The sequence below is a fragment of the Chelonoidis abingdonii genome, chromosome 1 (genome assembly GCF_003597395.2).
Source record: "Chelonoidis abingdonii isolate Lonesome George chromosome 1, CheloAbing_2.0, whole genome shotgun sequence".
NCBI classification, from domain to species: Eukaryota; Metazoa; Chordata; order Testudines; family Testudinidae; genus Chelonoidis; species Chelonoidis abingdonii.
Window position 1 is genome coordinate 225,428,616 of NC_133769.1, and position 18,864 is coordinate 225,447,479.

Here is an 18,864-nt window from a genome sequence, read left to right on the forward strand (position 1 = left end):
CCCTCCGCTGCCCGGCGCGCTGAGGAGGGTGAGCGACACCTGGGCACCCACCGGGTGACCCCGCGTGAACGAGCGGGAGCAGCTCGGACCGGGCCCCGGCACCCGTTGGCAGCCTCCCCGGGTGCACGGGAGGGCCGGTGGCCTAGATACAGATCCGCCCCAGGTCCTCTTGCAAAGCGTTTGCTCCCTTGCTAACTGGCTGCTGCGTCAGGGGTTTCATTCCTGAGCTCAGGTGCCTGTGCTCGCTGAGTGTTGCCTAGGTCACCCTTCGCTTCAGTACACGGGTGTGGATCGCATTGGAAAATATTGGGTACGGGCTATTTGGCGCTTTATTATTATGTGCAGCCTGTCAACAGAGGATGCTACAGGCTAAAGCTGTGGCAAGCAAAATTCATTAACGTTAGACATCTGATAACTTGTAGCATTTGTTGTTTTATCTGGTGTCTCAGTTCTGCAGTTCACTGCAGCCGAATGAATTGAGCCAGACGGTAGACTTTGAGGCAGGTGCTACAGGTGTGTCTGTGCGGGGTAACGCTGCAAGCAGGAGGGAGGCATTAGTATGGCTGTGAGACCTGGTTCCTCCTCCATTGTGAGCCCGGCTTCATGACCTCTATGTATGTTCAAGCACAGGCTTGAAATCAGTGAGTCCGCAAGGCGAATTGGTTGAAAATGTATTAAAGGACAGAATTATCAGACACTGAGATGAACATGATTTGTTGAGGAAGAGTCAACATGATTTTTGTAAAGAGAAACCATGCCTTATCAATCTTTGAGGGGGTCAGCAAACATATGACTTAGATTTTCGGAAAGCCTTTGACAAGGTCCTTCACCAAAGGCTCTTAAGTAAAGTAAACAGTCATAAGAGAAAAGATCCTCTCATGGATCAGTAATTGGTTAAAAGATAGGAAACAAAGACTAGGAATAAATGGTCAGTTTTCAGAATGGGAAGAGGTAAATAGTGGTGTCCCCAGTATTGAGACCAGTCCTACTCAGCATACTCATAAATGGTCAGGAAAAAGAGGTAAACATTGAGGTGGCAAAATTTGCAGATGATTCAAAATTACTCTAGATAATTAAGTCCAAAGCAAACTGTGAAGAGTTACAAAGGGATCTCACAAAACTGGATGACTGGGCAGCAAAATGTCAGATGAAATTCAGTGTTGATAAATGCAAAGTAATGCATGTCAGAAAACATAATCCCAACGATACAGACAAAATGATAGAATCTAAATAAGGTATCACCACTCAAGAAAGATCTTGGAGTCACTGTGGATAGTTCTCTGAAAACATCCACTCAATATGCTGGAGCTGTCAAAAAAGCAAACAGACTGTTAGGAACCGTTAGGAAAGAGAGAGATGATAAGATGAAAAAGTCATAATACCTTTATAATATAAATCTGTGGTATGCCCATATGAATACTGCATGCAGATCTGGTTGCCCTGTCTCAGAAAAGATATATGGGAATTAGAAAAGATACCGAGACAGGCAACAGAAATGGTTAGGGCTATGGAATAGCTTCTATATGAAGAGAGATTAAAAAGACTGGGACTTTTCAGCTTGGAAAAGCGATGACTAAAGGGGATATGACAAAAGTCTATAAAATCTTGACTGGTGTGAAGAAAGTGAATAAGGAAGTGTTTATTTGCTCCTTTACATAACACTAGAACTAGGGATCACCCAATGAAATTAATAGGCAGCAGGTTTAAAACAAACAAAAGGAAGTACTTCTTCACACAACGCACAGTCAACCTGTGGAATTCTTTGCCAGAGGATGTTGTGAATGTCAAAACTCCAACAGGGTTCAAAAAAGAACTATATACATTTATGGAGGATAGGTCAATTAATGGTTATTAGCAGGCATGCAATACCACCTAGCCTGTTTACCAGAAGCTGGGGATGGATGACTTGATGATTACCTGTTCTGTTCATTCCCTCTGAAGCACCTGGCATTGGCCACAGTCAGAAGAGAGGATCCTGGGCTAAATGGACCATTGGTCTGACCCAGTGTGGCTATTATTATGTTAACATGCTTAACTCTATGCATATGTAGCCTTTCCAGGATTGATTGGTTACAGAACACATCCCTCCAGAGCAGCTATTTGTTTACCTGTTGCTCCAAATGTAATAAACAGCTTAAATTAATTGGAGGTGCATTAGAATAGTTTGGTTTCATTCAGAAGAAAATACTGGAGCACAGGGAAATATCCAGGCATAGAATATCATGTGAATCTGCCAAGTATGAAGTCTAAGGGCACATATGTACTAAAAATATAAGTCAGTCTATGTTAGGTTGACATACAACCGCAGCAGTGATTAGTGCTGTGTTTCATATACATGCTACCTTCCTCTTGGTGGTGGTGTGCGGTCTCACCAGGAGTGCTTCCACTGACTTAAGGGGCAGTGTGGGGACTGGTAGCCTGGCTCTCGGCTCCCTGCCAGGCTGCCCAAAGGCTCTTTGCTGGGAGCTGCCCAGACTCAGACATGGAACTCCCCACTGGGATCCCAGCTAAGAGCCGGGGGGAGAGGGAGAAGCTGGGCTCCTAGCAGCAGGGAGCCAAGAGCCTCCAAGCAGTACCAGCACTCCTCACAGGGAGTGGGTATCTGGGAGCCTCTGTGCAGCACCAAGACTCTCTGCAGCTGTGACAGCCCAGCTTTCTTGTCAGTTTCATGGACCATGAAATTGACAAGAATGACAGCCAGTGTAAGTGTAGTGGCTACAGGGGCACTGAATTGCTCTAACTACACCAATATAAGCCCTATGCCTCTCATCGAGATGGATGTCTGGTAGGGCACTTAAAATGGCTGTAGTGTGTACACTGACATAATTAGGTCTGCCTTACATCAACCTAACTCTGCAGTGTAGACCAAACCTAAGACATTTGTCTTATTTTTTCTTACTACTAATGAACTACAAAGATCAGCCCTTAAATACAGAAATAGCTTTCAAGATCTTAGAAATTTATGAATGTACTATACAAGTTTTTCAATGCCTATCTTTTACTTTCTACTTGCTTGTTTACAATGTTGCTTACTCATTTGTACGGTTATGAAATTAATATGTCCATGTCTTTGCTTATCATCCTCTGTAGTGCCTGAAGCATTTTTAGTCACGTATCCGGTTACAGCTTTGGCCAGCACAGCTTTGGAAATGTTTTTTATAACTACTGCTGCAGAATTAGCTGAAGATAACTGACTTTTTAAGTGATTAATTTCACATTAGTTACACTGAATGTTTTACAAGACTTCTGTTGCTCATAAAGATATTTTAACATACTTGTGACCAGTTAAATATATCAGGATAGCATTTTAGACATTGTTCTTTCTAACTTATGCAATCTTTTTAGTTAGTTATTGGGAGCTATTAGGCATTAGTTAATGGGAACTTGTAAATAGCTTGAGTACCGTGAGTGCTCGTGTCCAAAGAGAGAGTGTGTTACAGTTATGCCTGCAATTAATGTTTAGAGAGGATATATGTTCACAGGTTTCAGAGAGTTCATATGGTTCTTAATAAAAAAAAAAAAAAAAAAGTTAAATTGAAAATGATAGTAAATTACATCAGTCACATTCCCCCATGATATTTTAAAACTCATGGTGTCACAAGGCCCACAGAGTTTGGCACAACTTCATTATGTTCCACAGAGTAGTACTCTAAAACATCCAATATGGTGTTGAATTGTAGCTAATCGATGACCTCAAAATGAATTTTTTAATGGATTTATTGTGCAGTGCTGAGTATATTATCAGCGTTCAGGATAAATAACAATTAATTACAGATTTAAGATGTCATGACTTACATTTTCACTTTCATTTAGCAATCTACAATCTTAAGTGGAATTGCTACAGAAACAACACTTGTAAATGTTGTCATTAAAATGTGTAATATTTTTTCAGTATGACAGCAATAGTCTCTAGTGCCATCTATTGACAAGTAGTAGGACTTGACAAGTGGAACTGGCTGAAAGTCAACATTTCCTTCTGTGGGAAATTCCAAAATTTTGAAAACAAATGTAGTTCTGTTTTGCAGCAAAATGTAGAATTTGAAATTTCTCACAAAAGGGGAGAACCTTAAACTCTTTTGGAAATAATTTAAATGTGTTTTGTTTAAAAAATTGTGAGAGGAAGTTGAACCTGAGCAACTAGGCACCTAAGCTCTGAAGCTCCCAGCTCAGCTGTGGCTCTGAGGGCTTCTAGGCTCCTACCAGGAAACTCTGAGCAGGGTTTCTTAGGGCTTCAAGACCCCTTACCTTGGAGTCAGGCAGGGTGGATTTGATTTAAATCACTAGTCAGGAAGTCTCGATTTAATCATGGATTTTTACATAAAGGTGCATTCTTGGTTGTTATAACCTTAATACATATTCTTCACAGCTCAGAGATAGATGTAGGTTTCAGTTTTAGACGGTACACACTATATATATTTTTAAGTGATTTATTTTGAAAACTTTTCAGATTAGTTTTTACAGCTATATCAGAAAACGAATGATTGTTTGGTTATTTCATTTCAATTGAAGCAAATATTTATGAAGTCATTTGGAGATGAACTCTCTCCAATTCAAAAGGTTAATCATTAATATTTGAAGGATTTTCTTGCCATGCTGTATTAGGAGGAGAACATCACCAGACAGACATTTAAATTGTTTTTTTTAACTAAAACAACATTATTATGTATTCTGGATTTTTTCTTCAACAGCAAACACGTAATGTTTTAACAAAACAAGCATATGAATTTTTGAATTTAGTTAAACATTCAAGTTTTTTAAAATCATGTTTATTTTTGTTAGTTGTTTTTAACTAAACTAGTTAAATGAAATATTTTAAAAAAACCCAAAATTAAATCAACTACGTCAGCCAGGTCAACAACAGAAACTTAAAATATTGGCTTGTGCAGCTAACTCAGTCATCCTCACCTTTATTCACCTGTTTGTTCATAATCTGGAAAAGAAAAACAAGTTTTCCTACTTTTTCAGGTCCCAAACAATTTCTCAGTTTGGACAGAATTAGTCCAAAGGAAGAAAATATTCTTCCTACACTGGCAGAAGAAACTACTGCTGTCAAAAGTGAGATTGCTCCAGTTCACTGATGTGACTTTCTTTAAAACAGCATCAGCAAACATATATTTCTTGAATCGTTCTTATTCCCAAACTGGGTCCCTTTTACAGCCTGCTGCCATTATAAGTGTTCCCTTCTAGTGAGAGAATGGTATGGTAGATCTCAAATCAATGAAGGCTGCACTCAGAAAGACCTCAGGACTTCTGGAATATGTTGCTCAAACAGTTTTATGTTTATACTGCCTGTCCCTCCCTTCTCACATTTTTCTCTAGACTTCTTTTCCTTGTCCAGATCTATTCAGGCCCCAACAATCTTCTATTCGTTGAACTTTTTAAAACTTTGCAATTTTAGAGAGAGGTAAGGGATTGACTCTGTGTACACAAATTTGCAGAGGGACAATAGGGTTGAGGTCTGTTATTTCTCACCTCTATATATTATTTATTTAAAATTTTTTTGCTGTTAACAAGCAAGTTATCTCTGGAGAGACAAATCCACAGATTGAGAACTGCAAAACTAAGCATCTCTGATGGTATCTTCTAGACTAAGCACTGAGTCCCACTGGATAGATAGAAAGATTAACCTAAATCTATACAGAAGCCTCTGGAACCCCTTAAGATTGGATCTGTAATCCGTTAACTATTGGAACTCATTTACAAAACTTTTCTTAAACATTACATGAATATATTGTCTCATACTATAGAATTAGAATTTATAATCCCTATTCCATGATGAGATATCTTTGAGCTATAATCTGATTTATCTATTTATCTGATTTAAATTAAAAAATCTGATTTTTTTAATAATCATTGATTTTTATCTACCCTGGAGTCAGGCATTGCAGCTCTGCTGTAGGGATCCTGAAAGTTCTTGGATCCACTGGGTCACAGCACATAGCAGGGCTGCCCCAGAACTTGGAAGACCTGGGGCTCCTGACAAGCTGGCAGGAAACTAGGCAGGGTTCTGCCAGAAGGAGAGCAACAAAAATGATAAAAGATTTAGAAAATATGACCTCTGAGGAAAGGTTGGGCTCGTCTATGGTACATGGGCTCTGCCAATACAGCTGTTCTGGTGTAGCTCTATCAGCAGAGCCCGCTGCTGTAGATGCAGCATATATTGACAGAAGAAAGGTTTGCTCTTGGTATAATACCGCCTCCAGGAACAGCACTAGCTGGGCCAACAGAAACACTCTTATTTTTGTCATAGCTGTGGTGTCTAGGGGGTGGATGTTACCAAGGGAGGTTATGGAATCCTGCTCACTGAAGGTTAAGAACAGGTTTGACCAATATCTGTCAGGGTGGCCAAGGTTTAATTAATCTTGCCTCAGTGTGTGTGGGTTGGACTAGATTATCTCTTGAGATTCCTTCCAGCCCTACATTTCTATGATTCCATGAAACAGATACTGTTAGGGGGCTTATTCCTTCACCCTCTCACTTCCCTGGTCCTTCTCGCACGAACAGAGAGCAACAATACCCAAAGTCCGAAGGCGCAAACAATTTGATGTTTATTGGAGTGAACTTCCAGCAAGCATGATTCCAGTTTCCTTCCTTAGTGTCCCCCTTTCCAGCTCTGACATCATAGAGCCTTGCCTGTGTCCCTGTTCCCATTCCCCCTCTTAGCAAAACATGATTCCAATTCCCCCACCCCCATTCTCTGTTCACATTCCACCCCCCTTACTTCCTGATTGACTGCAGACTATATAGTAAAACAAGAGTTCTGCTTAGCTATACCTTAACCAATCATTTTACTGAAATTTAACTAACCAATCCTAACATTGTAACATGATTTTTTAACCAGTTATATCCCACCACCTTATTTGGTTTACACCCAAAAAAATTAATTATACAGCACACAGAAACAATCACAGAACCAGACAGAGATTATACAGACAAAGAATAGGGAAGTGGAGAATACAGTGATAGAACAATACAGAAATGAGGATTTCACCTCCCAGCTTTTGATACGTGAGTTCTTGCCAGACAGGATGCTATCAAAGTAAGTTTCCTTTTACATCTTCTAGGCTCTTTCCTTTCTCTGGAGGTGATAGGAATAGCAGGACAGGATTGTGTTTCTAACAGCCCAATAGCATCTTATTTCAGTGTGACTAGTTTGGAATGTAAGGGTGCGACCATACACTTCGCAGTTTATGTCTGCCTTTGCTGCTTAGCCTAAGAACAAGGCCTCAGACTGTCACAGTAAGAGAAGGCCTTTACACTGTCAGACAGTAATTTTGATTCTTTCTTTTATATCTCTATAACTAGCTAAGTGATAAGAATACACCTAAATTCTTAAAGGCCTTTGCAGACAGGCCTGAATATCTATATCCTAACACTCCACCACCACCCCCTTCTTTTTCTTTTGGGATCTTCCTGCCCAGGTATCCCTGGAAAAGTATAGGACATAAGGTGACACATTTCCTGATAGGGCCAGGCATCAAGGTGGAAGATGTTGATATTCCATTTGTCCCACTGCCCCTTGTGTGGTATAGTGCCCTGCACCTTCTCTCGTACGGGCATACCACACCTATTCCAATTAGCGTTCCAGACTTCTCACTATAGTGGGCCTGAGAAGGTTGAGTCTGGATTGTCTAGTACACTGCGGGGTGGGGAGGGCTTAGATAATTTTTTTTCACATCTTAGCACACAGAGCCGAGAAGCGATAACCTACAAGTAATCTCCATGTGCAACGTAACACAAGTACAGTTAACAATACACAATCCACAGCAACACCGAGTCCTGACAACTGAAGTACGGTCCAACATTCGAGCCACTACCAAAACACTGCCTCTCCTCCTTTGACAGGGTTAAGATCTTAATGTGTCCAGTTGCTGGCAGTTGCAACAAGCTGCCCCTGCAGGTTTTACATGCTGAATGTCCACAGAGAAATGGGTTATTGTCCAAACCAACTTAACCACTTGGTATGGAATCAGGCAGTATGCCCTGGTTCGATTGTTCACAGCAATAAGATTTACAGATCCATTTATGCTCTAAAGTCCAAATAGCTGTGTGTAGTTTAGTTATGGGCTGGTGTAATTGTGCCCCCAGTAATATGTAGATTTCCAGGAAAACACCTCATACGCAGTACACCCAATTGTCCACCTCTTGCCATAGGCTATTGATCCTGCTCCTCCATAGGCATAGGAGAGGGGCACGGCCAAACATCTCATCTGGATATACACCATTTCACACACCCCTCCATTGATTCCCAGTGAGCTCCTCCCCTTCTCATTATTCCCATAAGGGTTGTGGGGCCCATCTTAGTTGCTGTACTATTTCCAGGCACCATGATAACTATTGCACAGGTGCTGGCCTCCTAGTTGAGCATTTTGCATTCCCATACTCGTCTCCCCATCCCAGGTCAGCCTTTTGAAGGCATCTCCACCCACATCATGAGGTTTTCTGTTCATTGAAACAGAGTGGTGCTAGCAACAAGACAAACATTATAGACAAACAACACAAAACATAGCTCCATGGTATTCTGGGTTATTCTTCCGCTGGTGCCAGCATGCTTGTAGAGTGTCTGAAAAACAAAAGAAACAATTTCCACCCCCTGGTAGGGACAGATTATTGCTTAATAATTCCTTTAACAAATTTCCTTGCTAATTGCAGGAAAAACAGAAGAATTACCTCCAGGCTGTCCTTATTTTGTTCTATAGTCAGGCTAGTGAATTACCCCACTCACTGGTCATTTGTGAATTTCATGAAGTGGTGTACCTCAGTTTCCCCTCTTGTACAACAGACCAGATTTTCAATAGTTTCTCTGCGGTACCAAGCCTCAAGTTTATTCTCAGGTAATAGCTGAGAGACAGCTTCAGATTTCTGCTCTGTGTACATCCCCACCCGTTAGAGTTAACCTGTCCCCCTTATTTTCAGGCTTGACTTGTTTTTCATCTTCCTTTTCTGGAGGGCCATAATCTGAGTCTTCTAGTAGCTTGTTTGCAGACTAGATATATTCATTATTTGCAGGTTCTTTGTGCTGCTACTTATGGGCAGTTTCCTCCTTCCCCTATAAGCTAGGTAATTTGCATCCACACAGCAGCTTTCTTGGCTTGCTTTTGGATCCAAAGCTATCAGCAGCTCAGAGACTGTCTTAAAAGGGACACGTTCCACTTCCACCAGAGTTCTGATTACTTTTCACTTTCACTTCCTGTTCCAAAACCCACACAGATCTGAAAAAGAGGCTTCTTTTGGAGCCCTAATAGGATTTTAATTAAATACCATGTTTTGTTTGCATTTCTTTTACCCCTTTTCCAATATACACTGCACACGTCCTGGGAAATAGTTTAACCTCCATGACATTATATTAGCCATATTCATTCTACACAAGGTGTAACTGCCCCTCCCATGCCCACAGAGTTTTCATGCACCCCCGCCAAAGCGACAGTCCGATTTCCCCACAGCCACCCCAAGGCTCAGTGTTCCCATCATTGCTCCCCTTTTCCTTTTCCTATGCACGCACACAAAATTATCTTTTGCCTAACATCCCTTGCACTGTGATTGCTCTTTTACACAACTGTACCTCGATTTATACTCCCATCTTGTACAACCAGAGACAGCCGGGGCAGTCAAGTTAAGTTCCAATTGAAACCCCTGACATTCCTTTAGTGATTTTGATTTATTTGACTATTGGATAATGTATTTTGATCAGATTATTTCTCTGCCTGCAGCAGTCCCTTAGACCATTTTTGTGGGGAAAGAGCCCATTTTCCCTCAATAGCAGTAAAGGCTTCTGGGGACAGAAGCATAGTGATAGTAGTAGCCACTCTACCTGACCCCCGATACAATTTCATTACCAAGCTTCCATCCAATATTACTGCACAGAGCTGCACATACAGTTACATTTATATAACTGGGTTCTATTATCAAACCAAAAACTTGCTTCTTGTAACACAACTGTTACCTTTTACCATTTCCACAACTCCCAAATGTTTACTTTCCTCTAAACCCTGTATTATCAATTTTTGCAAAAGGTATTTTTAACTTTTCACTTACTCCTACATTTTGTTCTTTAAGGTAGTGCAATTTGTCTGTAACAGTTCAGTCACCAAGTACAATTATTGCCACACAGCTGCCTTAACCTGTGCTGTCTTTACCTTGAGACTGTTCAAAAGGCAGTAAAATGTTTGTCTCCATGGTTGCCCATGGATCTTTTACTCCAAAAAATTCCAGTGGAATATAGCAGATCTCTGTCATACTTTGTCCCAAACAAAACAAAAAACATTTCACATAAGTATCCAAAGTACCCTCCATTAAAACTTCAGAAAAATTCAAAGTGTGGAAAGGCAGGAGGAATGGAGGGGAAAGAAGTGGAAAGAAACCAATTAAGCCTGTCAAGTCTGTTGCTGGTAGCAAGTCAGTTTAATTTGCTACCAGCAGCAAATTAAGTAAACCTGAGAGAAAGAAGAAAGAAAAGGATATGGTTAGCTCTGAACCAAGCGTCGGCTTCCTGGGTTGAAATAGTTGGGAACCCTTACCCCCAGGTTCTCATCCTTGCTCTGGGAGAAAAGTGGAGGTTGTTACCTGCTCCTGCAAACTCTGCCATTTTTCACTTTGAAACCTTTTCTTTTTTCCCTCCACTCCCCCAGGACCAAGTCCCAGCTCCTGTCTCTAAAGGTGATCTGTTAACTCTGCTTCTGCCTATAACCCCTGTTGTGCCAAATCATCTAACCACCCCTAACTACTTTATAACGCTTCAGCAGCTCTTGCTGAAACAGCACCAAACTTGAAAGATTACTGGCAGCTTCCCATAATGCTGCCCCTACTTCAGACCTCTCACAAGTGGACTGAAGTGCCTCCTTTCCCTGGAAGGCCAATGGGCAGGGGCCTTCTTCCACTACTCATATACCAAAGGAGAGTGGGCTCCTCAGCCACCCCACATCCCTCTGGATCTCCTAACACTGCCTCCATTTCCTTTTTAATCTCATCCCAGGTTGACCCCTGCATCTGGTATGGGCCCTGTTCTTCCCTATCCATTTATCCAAAAAATCCTTTACCCTGGCTTGCCAGAACCCACAGCTACCATACAAGAGTTTGCTATACCCCCTCCAAGCAGCTGCACGGACTGTTGGGGAGGGGGACTTACAGGCTGCCACTCAGCTATCCAGTGCAATCCAAGTCAATGTGATCCGAGAACAGGTTTGACAAATATCTGTCAGGGAGGCCTAGGTTTAATTAATCTTGCTTCAGTGTGTGTGGGTCGGAGTAGGTGACCTCTCAAGATCCTTTTCAGCCCTACATTTCTATGATTCCATGAAACAGATACTTTTCCAAAACATTTTGGTTTCGACAAAATGGCATTTTCTGATGGCAACCTGTTTTGTCAGAAAATTCCTGACCAGCTCTTTTCACACCAAGTCAAATGGGGACTTGGAATTTTACAATAATTTGTATGGATGATTTGCACTAATTTCCCTTGTAAGCTATATTTTTCACTACATTAGAACTTAGAGTTATGAAACCAGAGTTTCAAACTGACTGGTCAGCTACACATCTCATTTGGAATCGGAGGTACTGAGTCACAAAGCAGCAGAGACCCCCCCAAAAAAGGCAAATACAGGACAGTACTGTGTTAAACATAAACTACTAAAAAAATGAAGAGAGAGCAGCATTTTTCTTCTGCATAGTAAAGTTTCAAAGCTGTATTAAGTCAATGTTCTGTTTTAAACTTTTGAAAGAACAACCAGAAAGTTTTTTGTTCAGAGTTAAGAACATTTCAGATCTATGAACAACCTCCATTCCTGAGGTGTTTGTAACTCTCAGGTTCTACTGTATATGTCACATAGTTCCAAGTGATGATGATCAGCAAAGTTGGCATTAAAAGTGAAAGCCTTAATTGTAAAATCACTCATAAAATTCACTCAAGAAAATTGAGGTAGTGTGTGTGGTAACTCACTAATTTTTTGTTTGAATTCCAGTTGTTTACAGTCAAAAGCTCTGATAGATTGGAATTATCTGTCCACTTTTAACAGCATGTTATTTTGCTTTGCTTTTCACTGTGAAAAGCTTCTTGTTAGGTTGTCGTGATTCAGGCTCAGACTGATTTTTAATTTCACTAAAATTTAATTACTGTTACCCTGGAGCTCTCTTTACCGACTATATTAAAATATAAATAGCACAAAAATACTAAATACACGTTAATATTTTAATCACATTTTTCTTCCTTCTAGTTATCTAAATTCAGTACTGGTTCAAAGTGGTTTAGGGTGTACACTCTTGTAGACGTTTTTAAACCTCTGAAAAAAATATGCTGTGCTGTTGAGTTTTTTTGCTTCTTAAATTCATGCATTTCCATTGCTGTCTGTTCTTCATTTCTCAGAATACACATGATATTTCCAAACTTCGGAATATTTAAGTCTTTAGATACTTGTAGAGTATGAGGTGTTGTTTTAAAAACTGTTAACATTTATTTGCTGCTTTTACTTTCTAAGAAGACCCTTTGCTCTTGGCTAATATGCCTGCATGATATTTTGTTAGTTGTAGCTTTACAGTTAGGACAAGAAAGAATTGCCAGTTATTGTATGTCAGAAAAACTATGGTAATGTAAAATGTATATAGTTTGTTTCCAATTAAATTACTAGATCAAAGCACTTGTTTTAAGACTTTGTTACATTGTATATAAATGAAGAAACTAGTGATAAGTAAAGGAAAAATAAACTTTCTTAGGTATTTTAGGAGAAAAATTCTCAAGTCCAAAGCTGAGCAAACTGTACTATATCGATTAAATTTAGAGCAGCTAAACCAGAAATTATTTTTCATTGGTTAGATTCATATCACATGTCGAACTGCTGTTTTTCTCCCTTGGTCTTTACATAATCACTTCCTACCCACAGTCTCAGTACAATTAATTGCTTGCAACAGCAGATTTGATCTCTAATTTACACATGTAATTGTAGAACACAAACTTTGTCACAAGATCATAATAAAAACAATGAGGAGTCCTTCTGGCAACTTGGAAACTAACACATTTATTTGAGCATAAACTTTCATGGGCTATAACCCACTTCATCAGATGCATGAAGTGAAAAATATGGTAGGCAGGTATAAATATATACAGCACATGAAAAGATGAGAGTTGCCTTTCCAAGTGGGGGGTCAGTGCTAATGATGTCAACTCAATCAGGGTGGATGTGGGCCATTCCCAGCAGTTGACAAGAAGGGGTGAATATCAACAGAAGGAAATTTTCCTTTTTATAGTGACCCAGCCATTCCCAGTCGTTAATCAGGCCTAATTTCATGGTGTCAAGTTTGCAAATTAATTCCAGTTCTGCAGTTTCTCATTGAAGTCTGTTTTTGAAGCTTTTTTGTGTGGAAGAATGACCACTTTTAACTCTGTTGTTGAGTGTCCAGGGAGATTGAAGTGCTCTCCTACTGGTTTTTGAATGTTACAATTCTTGATGTCTGATTTGTGTCCATTTATTCTTTTGCGTATAGACTGTCTGGTTTGGCCAATGTACATGGCAGAGGGGCACTGCTGGCACATGATGGCATATATCACATTGGTAGATGTGCAGGTGAACGAGCCCCTGATGGTGTGGATGATGTGGATTAAGGATTAAGTCCTATGATTGTGTCCCTTGAATAGATGTGCGGACAGAGTTGGCACTGGGGTTTCTTGCAGGGATTGGTTCTTGGTGTTGGGATTTTGTGGTTCCCAATGAGTCTGATGCTGGGTAGAAATCAAGGGACTTCGATTAGATGTGATGCGATTCGATTCGATTCAATTCAACAAGGCTTTATTTAATATATACAAAAGGAGAACCCGTGGTACAAAAAATCAGGCAGAGTCCCCCCAGCAAGGAGCCCCTCCCCGTGCTATTTTATAGCACATGGCACTTATATAACAAGTTACATAACTAACATGAACCTCTAACCAATAAGAGTTAACCTTTCCATATATGGATTTCTTTATCACATGCTCATAGTTCTCCATTCCACATGCTGATCTCCCCCTCCTTCCCGGCCTTCTCTAGAATGTTCCTAGGGTGGTGAGCCACAGCATGCTTCCCTATGTATAAGCACCCTGCAAACCACATTTTATCCAAAATGAACATAAGCATACCCTTCACTGGGTTAGTGTTTATGTTGTGTGGTGTGTAGTTACCGGTGACTGTTTGGGGGGCTGTCTGTAAGCGAGGACTGGCCTGTCTCCCAAGTCCTGTGAGAGTGAGGGATCGTCCTTCAGGATAGGTTGTAGATCCTTGATGATGTGCTGGAGAGGTTTTAGTAGGGCACTGTGGGAGATGGAAGTGGCTGGGTCACTACAAAAAGTACCCCAAGAAAGCTTATGCCCAAATAAATTTGTTAGTTTCTAAGATGCCACAAGGACTCCTCATTGTTTTTGCTGATACAGACTGACACGGCTACCCGCTCTGAAGATTATAGTAGTTGGTAGTCGATCCCTTTAGAAGAAGGAGGGAAACCAAACTGTTGTCTGACCTAAATCTAGTGGTTTGAACATTGCCCTTTGTTTTTGAATATTTTGTTTCTTCATTCAGGGCAAGAGGATATGTATTAGCTACCTCTGGAGATCTTGAAACTGATATTCTTGCCAAATTGTTTTATTTTAAATGTTAAACTTTAAAATGTCAGTGTTAAACATTTATATCAAATGACTTTAAAAAGAAAACACAATCTGTTTTAAAATTACAGTTGAGTTTGGTGGCTGGTATGTATGTCTCTCTTTTCGTACACAGGGCAGGTATAAAGTGTTTTGGTTCTGTGAAATTCCAGCTTCTAATTTCCCTTTAGTAAGAGAGGGTGAGAAGGCAAAACTTTCCACCCTTAAAATAATTTTTCAAATATGGCATCATGTCTAGTTTCCTGAATAAGTAAGCAACCAGATCATAAATGATTTAATTAACTTCTGCTTTCCAAGTGTCAGAAACAGATAGCTAAGGGTTAATGTTTCTTTTACCTGTAAAGGGTTAACAAAGGGAACCAGACACCTGACCAGAGGACCAATCAGGAAACTGGATTTTTCAAAGTCAGGGAGGGAATTTTTTGGGTGCTGAGTCTTTTTGTCTTCCTCAGCTATGAGAGGTTCTTTCTATTCTTCTAATCTTCTGTTTCGCAAATTGAGACGTCAGGTAGGAAAAACAATATACCCGTATTCGCTCCATAAGACGGCACCTGACCATAAGACGCAGCGCCTACGGGTAGTTTTTAGAGGAGGGAAAACAAGAAAAAAATATTCGAATCAGAATGTTGTACTAACCATTAATTAAACTACCGAGTATATTCGAGATTAATATTTCAAACCGTGTAAAGTGAACAGTGCAGTCAACAGGTGGCATTAAGAACCACTCGATCACTGTCATTAACAAATGAAGAGAGAGACTTTAAGGTTCGGAGTCCTCTTCTGTCTTCTGTGAACCCAAGAACTCATCATGCCTAGATCAGGAATTTTTAGAAGCTCAGTTGTCACAATTCGACTTTACTCATCTTCTTCGCTATCTCATATAAGATACTATCTTGCGTTTCCATCCAAAGCATTGCATAATGCACATTTTTTGAAATGATGGACAACGATTTGCCTCCTTTCACCGAGTGCATGATAGTTTTCACCCAGTTCCACAACTATGATTCTTCGTGGGCCTCTTCATTCGTCCAATAGGTGTCAGATCATGATTACCAGCACAGCCATCGCATTTTCCACTTTCTCTGCATAAAGACCTTTAAATGGTTTGTCTGATGGAAACGTCGAGAGGTTGCAACTGGCTGTCATACCTCCAAGGTAGTTACAGCTAGATGGCAGTTTCCTTCTTTTAAAGCCTACTATTTTTGTAGTCTACGCTAATATTTGTGCTTCACCATAAAAGTGAGCAAGTAATAATAAGGCAGTTTTTTTCAAGCCCTCCGGACGTATGGACCACACTTTTTCAATCCATTACCTTCCATTTCGTCCTCCATGTCTTCATCTAGTATCTCCTACTGTTCAACATACTCCTCTTTGGAATCATTCTTTTGGAAATGTTTTCCTTTTGAAATTACATTGTGGCAATTTGGTGCCGTCTGCCCACAGCAAGACAACACACAACCGTTGTATGGGTTTCTCATGTCCGGAGGTTTTCACGGTGATAGTTTTGCACCTTTCAGATCAAACAGTCCTATTAGATGGCACATCAAGGTTAGCTGGACTCAGCCGCGGTGCGCCAGTGTACAGTGAGGAAAGGATGCTCAGCCGACTCCACTAAATCGGCAGGCTCAGCAAATGTAACCGAGAGATAGCATTTTTTACTTGAAGGGGATCCCGGTAAGTAAAGGAAGGCACTGTCCCAGCGAGACCAGGGCCGGTGCAACCATTTAGGCCAACTAGGCGGTTGCCCTAGGACGCCAAGATTTGGGGTGCCAAAGTGGCACCCTCAAAAAATTTTTGAAATGGTTGCAGCCGCTGCTGTGGAGGGCTGAGCTGCCAGCAGCAGCAGCAGCTGCCTGCAGCCCCAGGTGTCCCCCGGGTCCGCGCGCCGCCGCCGCAGCCAGGGCCGCCCCCCCGCCCTGGGTCAGGGAGCCACTTGCCGCGACCCGGCAGCCCAGGGCGCGCCCCCGCGCCCCGGGTCAGGGAGCTGCCGCGACCGCCACCCCCACCCGCCCCCGGGTCAGGGAGCCACCGCCGCGACCCGGCAGCCCAGGGCAAGCCCCCCGCCGCGGGGTCAGGGAGCCGCTGCCGCAGCCCAGGGCACCCCCCCCCGCCCTGGGGTCAGGGAGCCGCCGCCGTCGATCCGGCACCCCCCCCGGGTCAGGGAACGCCGCCGCAGCCCAGGCGCGCCCCCCGCCCCGGGGCCAGGGAGCCGCCGCAACCGGCACCCCCAACCGCCCCCTGGGTGTCAGGGAGCCACTGCCGCGACCCGCAGCCCGGGCGTGCCCCCCCGCCGCTGTGCGAGGGAGCCGCCGCCGCAGCCCAGGGCGCGCCCCCCCACCCCGGGGTCAGGGAGCCGCCGCGACCCGGCCCCCCCACCCATCCTGGGGTCAGGAGCCGCCGCCACGACCCGGCACCCCCCCCGCCCCAGGGTTCAGGAGCGCCGCCGTGACCCGGCACCCCCCCGCCCCGGAGGTCAGGGAGCCGCCACCCCAACCCAGGCGCACCCCCCCGCCCGGGGTCAGGGAGCCGCCGCGACCCGGCGCCCAGGGGGCGCCCCCCGCCCTGGGGTCAGGGAGCCGCTGCGCCGGCACCCCCCCCCCCGCCCTGGGTCAGGGAGCCGCTGCGACCCGGCACCCAGGGCGCGCCCCCCCACCCCGGGGTCAGGGAGCCGCCGCGAACCCGGCCCCCCCCCCGTCCTGGTTCAGGGAGCCAACGCCGCGACCCGGCACCCCCCCGCCCCGGGGTCAGGAGCCGCCGCCGCAACCCAGGGCGCGCCCCGCCCCGGGTCAGGGAGCCGCCGCGACCCGGCAGCCAGGGCGGCGCCCCCCCGCCCTGGGGTCAGGAGCCACTGCCGCGACCCGGCAGCCCAGGGCGCGCCCCCCCGCCCCGGGGTCAGGGAGCCGCCGCGACCCGGCCACCCCTCACCTGCCCCCCGGGATCAGGGAGCCACCGCCGGCGACCCCAGCCCAGGGCAAGCCCCCCCGCCGCGTGGGTCAGGGAGCCGCTGCCGCAGCCAGGCACGCCCCCCCCCCGCCCCGGTCAGGGAGCCGCCGCAACCCGGCACCCCCAACGCCCCCCGGGGTCAGGAGCCACCGCCGCGACCCGCAGCCCAGGCGTGCCCTCCCCCCCCGCCCCAGGGTCAGGGAGCCCCCATAGACCCGGCGCGCGCACAGCGCCACACAACCACACACACACACCCGCCCCGCGGATCAGGGAGCCGCCGCGACCCGCACACCCTCCCCCCCCCCGAGTCAGGAGCTGCCAGTTGCTAGCGACAAGCGGGGAAGCAGCATGCCGCGGACAGACCTGTACGGAACCCCAGCAGCCTCCTCTCTGCGCCTTCCCTCCTCCGTGCCGCAGGATCCGCTTTTCGCCCCTGCACTCGGGACACACATTCGCTCCCAATAAGACGCACAACATTTTCCCCTTACTTTTGAGGAGAAAAAAGTGCGTCTTATGGAGCGAAAAATACGGTAGGCTTTTATGTGTTTTTGTTGTATTTACATGTGTGTAACTTACTGGAATCTTTAAATTGATCTCTTTTGAATAAGGTTGTTTATTCATTTTTTCTTTAAGCAATTGATCCTGTATTATTGTCATCTTGATACAGAGAATATTTTGATGTCTTTTTTCTTTCTTTCTTTTTTTTTTATAGAGCTTTCTTTTAAGACTTGTTGAGTTTTCTCTCTGGGTATGCTATAGGAACGAAGGGGAGGGGAATTCTCTTTGTGTTAGATCTATGGAGGTAAGCTTCTGCAGCACCAGGAATTGGTGGGAGGGAGAATAGAATCATTTCTGTTTCCTTGTATTTGGGTTTGTCTTGTGGAATAGAGGAACATGCGCTTCTTGGTATTGTGAATGTAAAGAGATTGCATCAGTACTCTCAGGTATTAGCCCAGAGGAAAAGTCTGGGTGGGGAGAGAGAGGGGAAGGAGTGGGTTACTTCCCTTTGTTGTAAGACTCAGAGTCTCGGGGTCCTTCAAGGGAAAGTTTGGGACCAGAGAAGGCAGGCGTTGTAATTCCTGTCTGGTGGCAGCGAGATAAGATCCAGCTGGTAATTAAGCTTGAGGTTCATGCTAGGCACCCACATTTTGGACGCCAAGGTCCAGATTTGGGAAAGGGCTATATATGAGTGGCTAGCGGGTGGGAAGTAAGATCCAGAAGCCCAGTAGAATATTATTTTTCTTTTTCCCTGCTAGGGGTTTTTAGCAGAGAGAAAGGGTTGGTTTTAAAAGGAGCCAGAG

At 44.0% G+C, this 18,864-nt stretch overlaps 1 protein-coding gene across 2 annotated transcripts in view; it reads left to right on the forward strand.

The window, feature by feature from the left end:
• APOO (apolipoprotein O) overlaps positions 1-18,864 on the forward strand; it is a 112,950-nt gene that overhangs the window by 199 nt on the left and 93,887 nt on the right. The window lies entirely within an intron of this gene.